Here is a 14,759-nt window from a genome sequence, read left to right as displayed (position 1 = left end):
TCAGAATATTTTTTCCCTTGTTTTCCTCCTCTAAAAACGATGTGCGTGTTATGGTCAGGTGCGTGTTATAGAGCGAAAAATACGGTACTTAATTCATTCCAGCAGTCCATTCTTAACCTGACGCACCACTTCAGCTAATGGGGCCTCCTGCTGCTGCTGCGCCGCCGGAGCACGATTTCTGTTCTCATCCTGAAGCAAAGTTCTTAACCTAAGGTACTATTTCTGGGTTAGTAGAGTCTGTAACCTGAAGCATATGTAACCTGAGGTACCACTGTATTTGAAAATGATATATAGATGGTATATCACACTGGAAAAACTGGAAAAATTTATAAAACAGGATCCAAGATATGTTGGAGATGTAAAGAGAAAGATGGTACTTTTTTCATTTATGGTGGGAATGCAAGAAGGTTAAAGAATACTGGGAAATGATATATAATGAACTGAAAAAAAATGTTGAAAAAACCCTTTGTTTAAAAACCAGACTCTTTCCTGCTTCTAATTTTAGATCATGATACATGAGAGGGAAATTGGATATAGTTTATGTATGCGACAACAGCAACAAGAATTTTATTAGCACAAGTATGGAAAACAGAAAACGCCAACAAAGGAAGCAGTGCAAGCCAAGCTTATGGACTACGCGGAACTGGCTAAGCTGACAGAGAGAATACATGAGAGAGACAACATCGATTTCAAAAAACGAGTGGGAACCATTTACAAACTATAGAAAAAGACAGTATAAAGATATGGACTCTTTGGCAGGTTTTGACAACTATATAAGAAGCAAAATCAGCAGAGTATAGAATTTGTTTAATAAATCAATACAGAAATATGGGGGAAGCCAAAGAGGAGGGAGGGGAGAAATACGGATATAGAAATTGTTCAATTAAGATTTGTGGAAATTTGTTGTTATAATTTGAAAATTCAATAAAAATATTTTTTAAAAAAATGTGTTTTGCGATTGCTATCAAGTTGGTTGAGGTTTTTTTCATGTAGTGAGCTTGTAAAACGTAATAAAATTAAATAAATGGCACAAAGAGCTGACTGGTCACCTAGAAAGGGATGTAAAATAGTACTATTAAGTGAACAAGGCTACAGTTCTGAAGATATTAGAAGAAAAATTGGCAGGAACTTAACCAAAGGGGGCATTTCTAAATTTTGGAAGAGGTATAAGGAGACGCAGTTGCTACAAAATCAGACTGGGCTAAACCCATGTTAACTGGACAGCAGAACAATGGGACAGTGTTATTTGGAGTAACAAGACCAAAATCTTGCTTGGTAGTGATGGCATGAAATACGTGAGGAGAATCGGAGAAGATTTACATCCTATTTACATTGCACCTTCCGTGAAACACCCAGTCAGTGCTATGATCTGGGGCTGTATGACAGCAAGAGGTGTGGACAGAATTTGTGTCATTAATGGGAAAGTAAATGCCCCAAAATACATAGCCCAGACCTTAACTCAATCAAAAATCTATGGAGCCGACTAAAGAAACTTGTTAGTCAGAAGCAACCCAGCAATAAAACCCAATTAATAAGGGAAATAATTTAATCTTAGTTTCACATTATTACAGCTGCAGAACTAAAAAGCTTACCTTACTCCATGGAAGGCTAAAGGTTACCCAGCTAAGTATTAACTGACAGGGTGAGAATTTTTGTATATCTCTTTTATTGTATGTGTTTCACGTTTCTTCTTTATGACTGCTGTTGTAATAAATAATCCTTCATAAAAGTTATTGCATTACGTTTTTCATTAAATGATATTTCCATTGATATATAATTTTATGGTATTACTCAAAAAAGGGGTGTTAGGAGCCATCAAACCTCAGAAATACACTTTTCCAAAAGGTTTCCACAATTTTGACCACTAGTGTACATATTTACATCACGTGATTACTTAAAGAGGGCATTTCTTTAAAATCAAAGGCCATTTCTACAAAATGGAAGACTTCTGAAGGCAGCCCTTTACAGTGGTACCCCGCAAGACGAACGCCTAGCAAGATGGAAAACCCGCTAGATGAAAGGGTTTTCCGTTTTGGAGGCGCTTCACAAAACGAATTTCCCTATGGGCTTCCTTCGCAAGATGAAAGCCCATAGTGAAATCTCCGGGACAGCGGGGAAGCGCAGCGCGTCTTCCCCACTGTCCTCGGACCTCCTCCGAAGCCTGGCGGCGGGGCGGGGACACCTCCTCCCGCCGCCGCCAAGCTTCGGAAGGCTCCTCCGAAGCCGGGCGGTGGGGCGGGAACACCTCCACCCGCCGTCGGGCTTCGGAAGGCTCCTCCGAAGCCGGGCGGCGGGGTGGGAACACCTCCCGCCGCCGCCCGGCTTCGGAACGATGCTCTGAAGCCGGGCGGCGGGGAGGGAACACCTCCCGCCGCCGCCCGGCTTCGGAACGATGCTCCGAAGCCGGGCGGCGGGGCCGCGAAGCCTGGGCGCGCTGATCTCAGCGCGCGCAGGCTTCGGCATGCTGGCAACTCTCCGCTGCTTAAGCAGCGGGAGAGGTCCGCGAAGCCTGTCCAGGACAGCTTTTGAAGGCAGGGGGGGGAGCAAAGACTTTTGCCCCCCGCCCGCCTTCAGAAGAGGTCCTGGACCTCTTCTGAAGGCGGGCGGGGGGCAAAATTCTTTGTCCCCCCTGCCTGCCTTCCCAGGGGCTTTTAAATCGCCCCAGACAGCGGAGAAGTCCTCCGCTGTCCCGGGGCGATTTTAAAATGCCGCCCGCCAGCATTTTAAGATCGCCCCGGACAGCGGAGAAGTCCTCCACTGTCCCGGGGTATTTTAAAATGCTGGGGGTGGGAAGAAAAGCCCTTGTCCCCCCCCCCCCAGCCTTCAGAAGAGGTCGGGGACACACTGTCCCCGGACCTGGTCTGAAGGCGGTTTCCATAGGAACGCATTAATTGATTTTCAATGCATTCCTATGGGAAACCGTGCATCGCAAGACGAAAAACTTGCAAGACGAAGAGACTTGCAGAACGATTTAATTTTGTCTTGCGAGGCACCACTGTACAGGGAAGTATTCAATGTTTTCAGTGTTTTTTATCTTGTTGGAAGCCTTACAGAGTGGCCGAGGAACCCAGTCAGGTGGGCAGGGTGCAAGTAATGATACTATATTGTTATTATTATTACTACTACTATTATTATTATTCCCTCCTTAGCCTGACCTGCTATGCATGCTAATCAGAGACTCTGTCCCAACCACCCCCTTGAGCACAACAGGGCTTCCTATTTTTACTGCTATCCTTTACATTTCTATACTGCCCTTCCTCCGAAGATCACAGGGCAGCTTACAATAGAAAATCAGAGTTGAACAGCACAGTAAAAAATAAAAATGACAACCGCCCCCTTACACAACCACAAATGCAGGTGTGAAGCCCATAGATTGTTTAATGAGCCCAATGCCTGGGAGAAGAGGAATGCTTTCGCCTGGTGTCTAAAGAGAAGGAAGGAAGGAAGGAAGGAAGGAAGGAAGGAAGGAAGGAAGGAAGGCTCTACATTGAGGTTCACTTCCGAGGGTCTTCTGCCAGCTCCCTCCCTGCAAGAAGCGAGGTTACAGGGAACCAGGCAAAGGGCCTTCTCGGAGGTGGCGCCCTTCCTTCCAATTTCAAATAAATAAACAACTATCTGACTTTTAGAAGACATCTAGAGGCAGCCCTGTATTGGGAAGCTTTTAGCGTTTGATGTTTTATTATGGTTTATCTATGTTGTAAGCCGCACTGGAAACCCAGCTATATTATTATTATTATTATTATTATTATTATTATTATTATTAACCTGCCCAGCAATGCCCAAGCCTCTCCCATTTCCCGCCTCCTTCCATGCAACTCCCTTTGCACCAGATCTGGGCAGGAAGAATCTTCTCTCTTTCCACAATGGAACCCCCCCCCCTCAAGGCCCCATTAAAAAGACCAGCTCCCTTTTCTCCCTTCTCTTCTTCTCCCCGCCCGGCCTTGTGCAGGCCGCCTCTCCCCGTCCCGGGGCTTCTCATCCTGGACCCCCCACCCCTTGCCAAGCCCCTTCCCTCCTTCCCCGCCGCTGGCTTTGCACTCACCCGAAATCTGAGGGCGGCGGCAGATGCAGCGACCCTGGGCAGCGGGGGCGGGAATGGGAGCCCCCGCCTGGGAGGCAGGGAGTGACGCCGCTTAATGAGGAGGCTTAATTAGAAGGAAGCAGCCCCCTCCCCTCCCCACTTTGCTTCCCTCCCTCCTTTTATCTCCGCTGGGGAAGCCGGAAGTCAGGTGACTCTGGCGAGGAAGGAGAAGTTTCTCCCCCCCCCCCGCTCTTTCCTTTCCTTTGATAACTGGGGGAAGGAAAACCTTGCAAGACCAGCCAATGGGGAGACGAGGGAGGGAAGCTGGGCTCCGAGTAGAGGGAACATCAGCTACTGTGGACCCCGCCCTCTTGCAAGAACGTATTGTAATCAATAAACTCTTTACTGCCTCACCCATTTGGTTCAGATTGTATTTCGAGGAGGGATCAAGGGTCTCATGACCCACTTCTTACAATGTAGGAAGCAGCTTACAGCAAAAAAAGCCTAATAACTCTTCTGAGTAAATTAATAAATTATTTTAATAAATATTTCAATGGAGACCATATTTTACATTCTCATGTGCATGCAAACATGGTTCCACTCCAACCTCACTTAGTCCCCACTTACACCTCAGCAAAGTGTTCTTTATACAGAAATCTCCTGAAAAGAAGCCTCTCTGTTTACATTATAGGGAGGGACCACTCTCTGCCTGGCTTATTGCACCTTCATAGCACCCTGTGTCTTTTGCAGTGTCCTGTATTCTCCTCACAGACACACAGAAACAGGGAACAGTGACATGCAGCAGCAGCAGCAGCAAGACAGGCGCCCTGTCAAAGAATACCTCCCATTCGACCACTCCCATGAATCTTTTTTTTGGGCGGGGGAACCATGTACTTTAGATGCCTGCCAAATGTACACTAAGGATGTGAAAGCAATATTCTTCACAGGAAATACTGAAAAAAAGTGGAAGGCAGTTTTAATTTGTAAGGAGAGAGGGGACAATCTTTGCTTTGCCTTCAGTCGTGACAAAGCGATAAATTTAAAAAGCAACCCCGATTTTCAGTGCTTTCTAACAAAGGATGGGGAAAATTTGGAGACCACTTTAACAAAGTTCTGGTCTTCTTGGTTTCTGAAATTTTCAGTCAGTTTTGCCATTTCGGCATAGTCCAACAGTTTAATCTGTTATTCCTCCTTGGTAGGGACTTTATCTTTTTTCCATCTCTAGAATTCTGAGGGATTTTTGGCCAAGGCAATGACCGCAGAAGCAATTAAATGTTTTCTCAGCAGTCCAGATAACAAAACGTAAACAGATCTCACATTCCCCCTTTGTGAATATGTAGTTGCCCAATGTGTACGCAGGTCTAAAATGGTGTCATTTCCTCAAAAGATTTGTGTGTCTGCAATGGAAACGGGTGTTTCTTTCGTTCCACAGGTTTACTACCACTACCTGGGCATGGGGGACCCTTTGCCTGTGAAGTCCATGCGTGCTGTCCACCTCTTCTCCTACCTTTGCCACCCTGTGTACCGGCGGTTTCTCCTCATCCTGTGAGCCGTTCCCTGCCTCTCCCTTGAACGCCTGCTCCTCGTGTTGCTCTTCATGGCCTACATCACCTGCGCCCACAACCTCGACCAGCAGGACTACCTCTACCTGCAAGCTCAGCTGGACAAGAATGGCCCCTCCGTCCTTGAGGGGGAACTGAACCGGTGTGGCCCCAATTTTATATGTGGGTGCTGGTGTCCTAGTATTTTGGGTCCTGAGAGTCTGGTACCTTGCACTCTTCCATGCTAAGCACTGAACGATGAAATGTGCCTTATATCTCCTTTTGCTTTTACGCACTCGGGACTTGAGTGGTCTATAAATGGGACCTAAGAGTTCTGGCTTCCAGCAGGCCTACTTTACTACAACTCTTAAAACACATATAAGGAGTTCTATATGGTGATCCCAGGTCAAGCCACATGGCCCAGTAGGTTGGAATCCTTGAGGAAAGAGGTGGAACTCCAAAGATGGCCGAATTCAACCCCAAGTTCCTTGGAGGGAAGTCTCTAGAGCAGGGGCTGGGGAAAGCCCATGGCCCTCCAGAAGTTGGTGGACTTCAGCTGCCATCAACATGAGGTGGTCAGGTTGTGTTGTTTGAGGGAGGCTTTTTTACGATTTACAACTGCAGACAGCAGGCACGTAGGTCAAAAGACAAAATGTTCCCCATCTCTGGGAAAGCTGGGCCCTGTGGAATCAGTGGGGCACTGCCCCAGTAACCTCAGTCTGCCCCCAGCCATTCCCCACCTGCTAGCTGGCTTTACTTACAACCAGTCAGGGGGTGGCTCTGTCTGTCATGGCCTCTGCTACTGGCCTTTCTGCCCAAGAGGACACCAGGCACACCTGACTGGGATTCTGCAGCTGTTAAAAAGCATAGCAGATGCCTCAGCTGAAATTAATTATAATAGCAAAGCATTAGAACTGGGTTTTGCCATTCATTTTTTGCTACAGAACTTCTGTCCAAGTGATTTTTAAAGTACAGTGGTGCCTCACAAGACGAAATTAATTCGTTCCGCGAGTTTTGTCGTCTTGCGATTTTTTTCGTCTTGCGAAGCACGGTGTCGGGAAAGTTTTGGAAAAGCCTCAAAAACCACCAAAGTCTTTAAAAACCTCAAAAAAGGCTACCACACCACATTCTATGAGTTGCTCCTCGAAGTCAAGTCACAACTGTATTAACGGTGTTAAGAAAAAGGAAACAAACTTGCAAGACATTTCCGTCTTGCTAAGCAAGCCCATAGGGAAAATCGTCTTGCAAAGCAGCTCAAAAAACAAAAAACCCTTTCGTCTAGCGAGTTTTTTGTCTTGCGAGGCATTCGTCTTGCGAGGTACCACTGTATAGGATTTTTAACTTTGATTCACAAGCAAGAACTATTTTAAAGAGGTAGCAGCCTAGATAATTTGTGGAGTGGGCTGTGAGGTTTTTTTTGATTTTTGCAAATATACCTCTTCAGTACAGTGTCTTCCAAATACATTTCTGTTCCAAGCAAGCAATCAGAATTCATTGCCCATCCTCTTGCTTCTGTCGCATCAATACAGTTCCAAAGCATTCTTAATTCCAAGACCTACCTGGGCTGAAGAAGACAAGGCCTTGAGAAAGATTCTGGTCAAGATGGCCGTCCAGCAGTGGACCACCTGCCTCTCAAACCCAAATATATCTCCATGCACAACTCCCATCAACCTTGGCCGTATGGGCTGAGGCTTATAAGAGTCGTTGCCCAACATGTGAGCAACCCCTTGTTGGATATCCCTGCTCTATACTTTATTGTTATTTATTTCATTTCTATACTGCTTTATATTTTTAAGAAAAACCTCAAAGCGGTTTACAGCATATTAAATCAATAAAACATAAATAAGACCATTTGAAAAGAGTGAAATACAGTGGTGCCTTGGGTTAAGAACTTAATTGGTTCTGGAGGTCCATTCTTAACCTGAAACTGTTCTTAACTTGAGGTACCACTTTAGCTAATGGGGCCTTCCGCTGCCGCCGTGCAATTTCCGTTCTCATCCTGAGGTAAAGTTCTCAACCCGAGGTACTACCTCCAGGTTAGTGGAGTTTGTAACCTGAAGTGTTTGTCACCCGAGGTGTTTTTATCCCAACTTACTACTGTATAGAGTATACTGTCAAAGCAATATAACAGAAAACTAAAATATTACCTTAAAAGATTTCAAAGTAAAACATTACAAAGGAGGTCAACTACAGAATACAAATTTAACATAGTAGGGCTGGGTGAGTCTGGGCCCCGCCCCCTAGGCCAGGTGGGAAAGGCGTTGCAGGGAGTGGCCTTCACGCCTCACAGGGGGGCGGTGTTCCTCCGGCCTCATGAGCAGCCTCTCTAATGGGACCCAAGGGTGTTTAGGGTTGCAATTAACTTAATCTTCCCTAGATCTGCTTTTAGCAGAAGCATGTGCCACTTCCACAGCCCATCTTCAAAGTCAGAGTAGCAATCTGGGGACACGTTTTTTTTAAAAAAAGAGAAAAAAGTTATTATGAAAACACTATTTTTAAAGAAAAATTAAGAAGTGATCTCTTCTGTGGTCTCCTCTGTCGTGCAGCCTTCCTCTGGGCCCTGGCCTGCTCTCTTGGAGTGGAGTAGGCTCAGGTCGGGCCTGGGTTCGGTCACGTGTCCTTGCCCTCCCAGTGCTCTCCTCCCTCTGCTCCTCAGCGGCAGCAGTGGCATGGCAAGGTTGAGGCTTCCCTCTTTTATCTCCTTCCTCTTTCTCTCTCTTCCTTCTCCTTCTTCTCCCTGACTTGGCTCCAGGGTTTTCCTGGCCCCGGAGCGCTGCTGGGCAGTTGGCCAGGTGCTCTCGCTCCTGGCTCCATTTGGGTCGTGGGGGGTGTCAGTGGTTCCCCCAGTTCCTCCTCAGCAGTGGAAGCGTCAGCGGCAGTCTCAGCACCCTGGAGCCAGCCTGGTAGCGCGGTTGACTCTGGCTGGCTTCAGGAGCTGCTGCTGCCATGGCGCCCACTATTTTGCCTTGCCAGAAGTCCCCATATGATGTGTCTTGTGCCGTTGAAACAATCATGCAACATTCATTCCCTACTAATAAATGTACAACACTTAAAATATAAACCCAGGGACATTAAATGATATCCAGGGACATTCCAGGGGCGGATTTTGTCCGGGGACAGATTTGTAAATCCGGGGACTTTCTCCAGGAAATGGGGACGTCTGGTAACCATAGTTCAAGGTTGCAATTAACTTAATCTTCCCTACCCCAGATCTGCTTTTAGCAGAAGCATGTGCCACTTTCACTGCCCAGATTCAAAGTCAGAGTAGCAACCACATGTATCCTATAAGCACGCTTGGCTCTTTCTGTTCGGCATTGCTAAGGCTCTCCTCCCCCCGCCCCCTCTCATGAAACAGCAGCCTCCTTTTAAGCACCCCAACAGGTATTTACATTCCCCCCACCATTGCTCTCATGGCACATGTGCGATACAGGCGCTTTGCTCTAATGCCTCCTGAAGCATCTTACGCTCTGAGACAAAGGGGCGCTCTCCGGCTAAAAGCACACACGCTGATTACAGGCGTGTACTCAGGAGAAACAAGAACCAGCCTTGCGCAGAGAAAGAAGCATCCCTTGTAAATCTCTACCTTTATTCTCCAAGCCCCCGGGGCCTAGACCCAGGCCCACGCTTTCTCCCCTAAACCAAAACCTAACCGCAGTCTCCAGGGATTGTGCTGAGGAGAGCTGCACTGAGACACAATGCTGGGAGACTCCCAATCCCCATTAGTCTTCCTAGGAGCAGGACTGTATAGATTTGGAACAGTGGTTTGCAGAGGAACATAGTTCAGAAGGCAGAAGCCAGGAAATACTGGATGGGGAACAGCTTGAAGAAAAAACACTAGGGGAGAGAGAGGTAACTGATTCACTGTCTCTGTAAAGCATCCCTCTGCTTTCCCCAAGGTCAGGGAGAGCTGCGAAAGTGGCAGGACAGAAAGCACAGAGGGTGCGAGCCCAGGTTACAAGATGCAGAAGTGACATGGGTGACTAGGGATGTGAGGGGGTGTACCTCTTCATTGGGAGCACTGCCATTTGTGTGAAGACGGGTTCTTTGTTCTCTCGCTGGAATCATTAAAGTTTCTAACTGGTACGAAGACTCCTTTTCTTTTGTTCTGCTTATCTACGGCCAAGGGGGAAGGAAGCCATTTCCCTGAAGCCTGACAGATGCTGATCCACAAGACAAGGGGAGCCCATCATTTTGGCAGTGAAGGGCGGAGGTCAAAACTCAACATATTCATCACACACCTTTAGCATTCCAGATTCACACTCTCCCCCTATTTATCTAGCAACAACTTGCCACGTCTTTTGTACATATAGTATATGTGACCTTCATTACTTTTATACATATATATATACGTGTGTGTACAAATTTAAATACAAACACCAGAACATCACACGGGTTCCATGCATTTAAAATGGATTTCCGACTTTATGAATTTCTTGATGTGAAGTAAAGAGTGCACCTTGAGTGGAACATGGCATACATTTATGGCTTTTCACCTGTGTGAATTCGCTCGTGAATATTAAGGTCTCCACACAGTCTGAAGTTCTTTCCACATTCAGTACATTTAAAAGGTTTCTCCCCCGTGTGAGTTCGTTGATGGCCTCTAAGGGCTCCACTCTCACTGAAGCTCTTTCCACATTCAACACATTCAAATGGTTTCTCTCCTGTGTGAGTTTGTTGATGTATTCTAAGGTTTCCACTGTCACTGAAGCTCATTCCACATTCAATGCATTTAAATGGTTTCTCCCCCGTGTGAGTTCGTTGATGTTTTCTAAGGTTTCCACTTTCACTGAAGCTCTTTCCACATTCAATACATTCAAATGGTTTCTCCCCGTGTGAGCTCGTTGATGTATTCTAAGGTTTCTACTTTCACTGAAGCTCTTTCCACATTCAATACATTCAAATGGTTTCTCCCCTGTGTGAGTTTGTTGGTGTATCCTCATTCTTCCACAGTGACTAAAGCACATTCCACATTCCCTGCATTTAAATTGCTTCTTTGTTCTTCCCAATGAATTCACAGATGGCTCCATAGAATTCTGACCATCCTCTTCCTCACCTATTTGGGAGTTGGGGGGGGGAGAGAATACTGTTAGACATTTAAGAAAGACAAGAAAGAAACTGAAAACACGTCAATTCCCATGTGCACTTTCTCTTATTTTCACGCGCTCTCCATTCTCCACTGTCCTCTCCATGTTCCAAATTTTTAGGAATGCAGATGAGATAATGGCAAGAGAAACCCATGATCACTCCATTCACACTTAAGAAAGCACCATCATTTTATAGTAGATATCTATAGTGGAACTGGCTTATAAGACACATCTCTGTCTTTTTCTTTTTCAAGTGAAGAAATGATCTCATGCTCCAATAGCAGTCTCTCCTATGAGGAAGAAGTATAACTGAGGTGTTCCTATGCCACATGTAAGTGTAAAATTATTACAATGTATTACAACCTAATAACAGCCTGCTGCATCGGGCAAAGACCCACCTAGTCAAGCATCCTGTTCTCACAGTGGCCAAGCAGATGCCTGTGGGAAACCAGCAAGCAAGATTTCAGCCCAAGAGCCCTCTGCCCTCCTGTGCTTTCCAGAAACTAGTATTAAGAAGCATTATTGCCTAGGACCACATGGGCAGAGCACAGACACCAGCCTAATCCCCTTTTTTTCAAGATATCCAACTTTCCGGCTGTCAGTTTCCAGTAGGATAGAAGTCCATAGATTAACTATGCTTCTGTTTATTCATCTTTTGGAGTCCTTTAAGGCTCATAAATGTATTATGAGCTAAGCTTTTGTGGGCTGCAATCTGTCAAAGTGGACACTTGGTTAGGAAAGATGGTGCCACTATAAACCTGTGAGTCTCTTTGTTGGTTTTGTGCACTTAATTTGAAATTTGTACCAAGGTTGTACCACTGTATCTCCATGTAAACTTATGGAGGGACAGAATTACAGGCGCTCTATAAATTATCCCACTCACCCACTCTCACATATAAGCCCTGACTGTAAGACTGGCAAGTTTACACAATTTGCTTATAATACCGGCCACTCTTGGTCTTCATATGCCCAATCCTATGTGCAGAGCCTCCAGCCAAAAACAAAGAGCTGCTTTGAAAAAAGCCTCACACTTTTCTTCCTTCCTTTCTTCCCCTTCCTGCCTTTGGTCTCCTCTCCATCTTTTACTCTTTCTCCCTCCACCATCCAGCCATCCATGTCCCCATCTCCTCTCCCCTGGAACTCACCAGATTTCTCCGAGGGTCCCGGGAGGGGATGATCAGAGGTTGTAGGGAGGGATGCAGGAGACAGCTAGAGTAGGTCAACTGTCCATCTTCCTCCATCCATCCTGACCAGGTTTGCAGGTCCAACTTCTTGAGGAGCACAGAAGCCAAAGCAAGTTGTAGCTTCCTGGGAGGAAGAAGTCTAGGGAGTCTCAGAGCTCCTGCAGGGATTCTGCCCAAGACATTCTGCTGCCCCTGTAGAAGCCCCTATTGGGCACCCTCTTCCCAAGAGCCTCCACCCATTTTCAAACACCTTTGGCAATTCCTTCCGTCTGCCTGTCCCTTCTCCCTTCCCAAGGCTGGCATGGCATGGGCAGTAGTGGCCTTGTGGCAGTTGCCCAAAGGGCCACAACAAATGTAACAATGTGTATCTCGGTAAATCCTTGAGTGTGCTTCTACAACAGAAGTTATGGTTGTCTGTGCTTTATGAAACTGCTTATTTTGCAAGTTGCCGCCCCTCAATAGGGGCAAAAATACTGCTAATAGGAGAATCACAAAGATACAGCTGAAAGCTAGAACATGAGTTGCTATATGATGCAAAGAAAAAAATACAAAATACAGAAAAGCAAAAAACAATTAAAATCAAATCAATCTTTTCATATCTTATCTTTCGTTTACTTGTTTCCCTGACCTCCTCACACCTCCCTGTTCCCTCCTTGTTTTTATCTTATTCCTCTACCTGAATGTATTATATCTTTACATTCTCATCTGATAACAATCCATTTTTACATACTCCTTTATAGCATTGCTGCTAGAACCACTTAACTTCATGCCAACATCATTCTAACATTCATTAATTTTGCAGTGTTTATGTAGATAATCTTTAAATTTCTTCCAATCTTCTTCCACCAACTCTTCTCCCTGGTCTCGGATTCTGCCGGTCATTTCTGCCAATTCCATATAGTCCATAACTTTCATCTGCCATTCTTCCAGGGTGGGTACATCTTGTGTCTTGCAATACTTTGCAATGAGTATTCTTGCTGCTGTTGTAGCATACATAAAAAAGTTCTATCCTTCTTTAACACCAATTGGCCGACCATGCCCAAGAGAAAGGCCTCTGGTTTCTTGAGGAAAATATATCTAAATACCTTTTTCATTTCATTATATATCATCTCCCAGAAAGCCTTGATCTTTGGGCACGTCCACCAGAGGGGAAAGAATGTACCTTCATTTTCTTTACATTTCCAACATTTATTATCAGGCAAATGGTAGATTTTTGCAAGCTTGACTGGTGTCATGTACCACCTGTATATCATTTTCATAATATTCTCTCTTAAGGCATTACATGCCGTAAATTTCATACCTGTGGTCCATAACTGTTCCCAGTCAGCCAACATGTTATGTCCGACATCTTGTGCCCATTTTATGGGCAGATTTCACTGTTTCATCCTGAGTATTCCATTTCAACAGCAAGTTATACATTCTTGATAATATCTTACTTTTGGGATCTAACAGTTCTGTTTCTAATTTTGATTTTTCCACCTGGAAGCCAATTTTCTTGTCCAGATTATAAGCCTCCCTTATTTGATAATAAAGGAGCCAATCTCGCACTTTATCTTTTAGTTTCTCAAAACTCTGCAATTTCAATTTATCTCCTTCTTGTTCCAAAATCTCCCAGTATTTCGGCCATTTGGCCTCCATATTGAGCTTTTTCTGAGCCTTTGCTTCCATCGGTGATAGCCACCTTGGGGTTTTATTTTCAAGCAAATCTTATCGAGACATTGAACAATGCTTTCCTGACAATATGGTTTTTAAATGCTTTATGTGCTTTGACCTTGTCATACCACAAATATGCACGCCACCCAAATACATTATTGAAACCTTCTAAATCCAAAATGTCTGTGTTTTCAAGAAGCAGCCATTCTTTCAGCCAGCAAAATGCTGCTAATTCATAATAAAGTCTAAGGTCTGGCAGGGCAAATCCACCTCTTTCTTTTGCATCAGTTAGTATTTTAAATTTTATTCTGGGCTTCTTGCCCTGCCAGACAAATCTGGAAATATCTCTCTGCCACTTCTTGAAACAGTCCATTTTGTCCAATATTTGCAATGCTTGAAACAAAAACAACATTCTTGGCAATACATTCATTTTTACAGCAGCAATACGGCCTAGCAAGGAAAGCTTCAAATTTGACCATATTTCTAAATCCTTTTTCACTTCTGACCAACATTTTTCAGTGTTATCTTTAAATAAATTCAAGTTCTTAGCGGTCATATTAACCCCCCAGGTATTTTACTTTCTTAACCAATGTTAAACCTGTCTCCGTCTGAAACCTCTCTTTCTCAATCGGTGTTAGATTTTTCTCGAGAACTTTAGTTTTTAACTTATTCAACTTAAATCCCGCAACCTGACCAAATTCTTGAATTAATTCCAATACTCTTTTATTACTAGATTCTGGCTCCTGTAATGTTAGTACTAGATTGTCTGCAAAAGCTTTCAATTTGTACTGTTTGGCTCCGACTTATATACCTTTAACCAGTTGGTCCCTTCTGATCATATTTAGGAGAACCTCCAGGACCAAAATAAAGAGCAATGGGGAAATTGGGCAACCTTGTCGTGTCCCTTTCTCTATCTTAAATTCCTCCGTCACCACATTGTTAACAATTAGTTTAGCCTTTTGTTCTGAATAAATTGCACCTATACCATTTCCAAAACCTTGACCAACCCCCATCCCTTGAAGTTTTTTCTTCATAAAACTCCAAGAAATGTTGTCAAAAGCTTTCTCCGCGTCCACAAATATCAAAACTGCTTTAGTATTAATGTTCACTTGTAATTTTTCTAAAATATTAATGATATTCCTCGTGTTGTTCAGACAAGTGTCTGCCCGGGAGAAAGCCTGCTTGGTCTTGATTCTTTGATTCTCAGAATCTAGGTTCCAAAAGTCTGCAAATTCCTGCATAAGAAAGTCACTTAGGTTGTCTTTCTCAAGTTCAG

The 14,759-nt window shown here is 44.6% G+C and overlaps 1 protein-coding gene and 1 long non-coding RNA gene across 2 annotated transcripts in view; one reads left to right on the top strand and one right to left on the bottom strand.

Annotated features, from left to right (window-relative positions):
• Positions 1-4,132, bottom strand: part of LOC309525304 (uncharacterized protein) — a 42,858-nt gene extending 38,726 nt beyond the window's left edge. The window contains exon 1 of the mRNA XM_082210863.1: positions 4,043-4,132. The gene's annotated coding sequence lies outside the window, so the exon portion shown is untranslated. The remainder of the gene's footprint in view (positions 1-4,042) is intronic.
• A 2,756-nt stretch (positions 4,133-6,888) lies between these two features.
• The window catches only part of LOC309525556, a 29,437-nt gene continuing 21,566 nt past the window's right edge, over positions 6,889-14,759 (top strand). Inside the window, exon 1 of the long non-coding RNA XR_014216415.1 lies at positions 6,889-6,972. This is a non-coding gene — a long non-coding RNA (uncharacterized lncRNA). The remainder of the gene's footprint in view (positions 6,973-14,759) is intronic.

This window comes from Podarcis vaucheri (genome assembly GCF_965113315.1).
Source record: "Podarcis vaucheri genome assembly, chromosome: 2".
NCBI lineage: Eukaryota > Metazoa > Chordata > Lepidosauria > Squamata > Lacertidae > Podarcis > Podarcis vaucheri.
The sequence above is the reverse complement of the archived record's forward strand: the minus strand, read 5'-3'. Positions and strand labels throughout refer to the sequence as shown.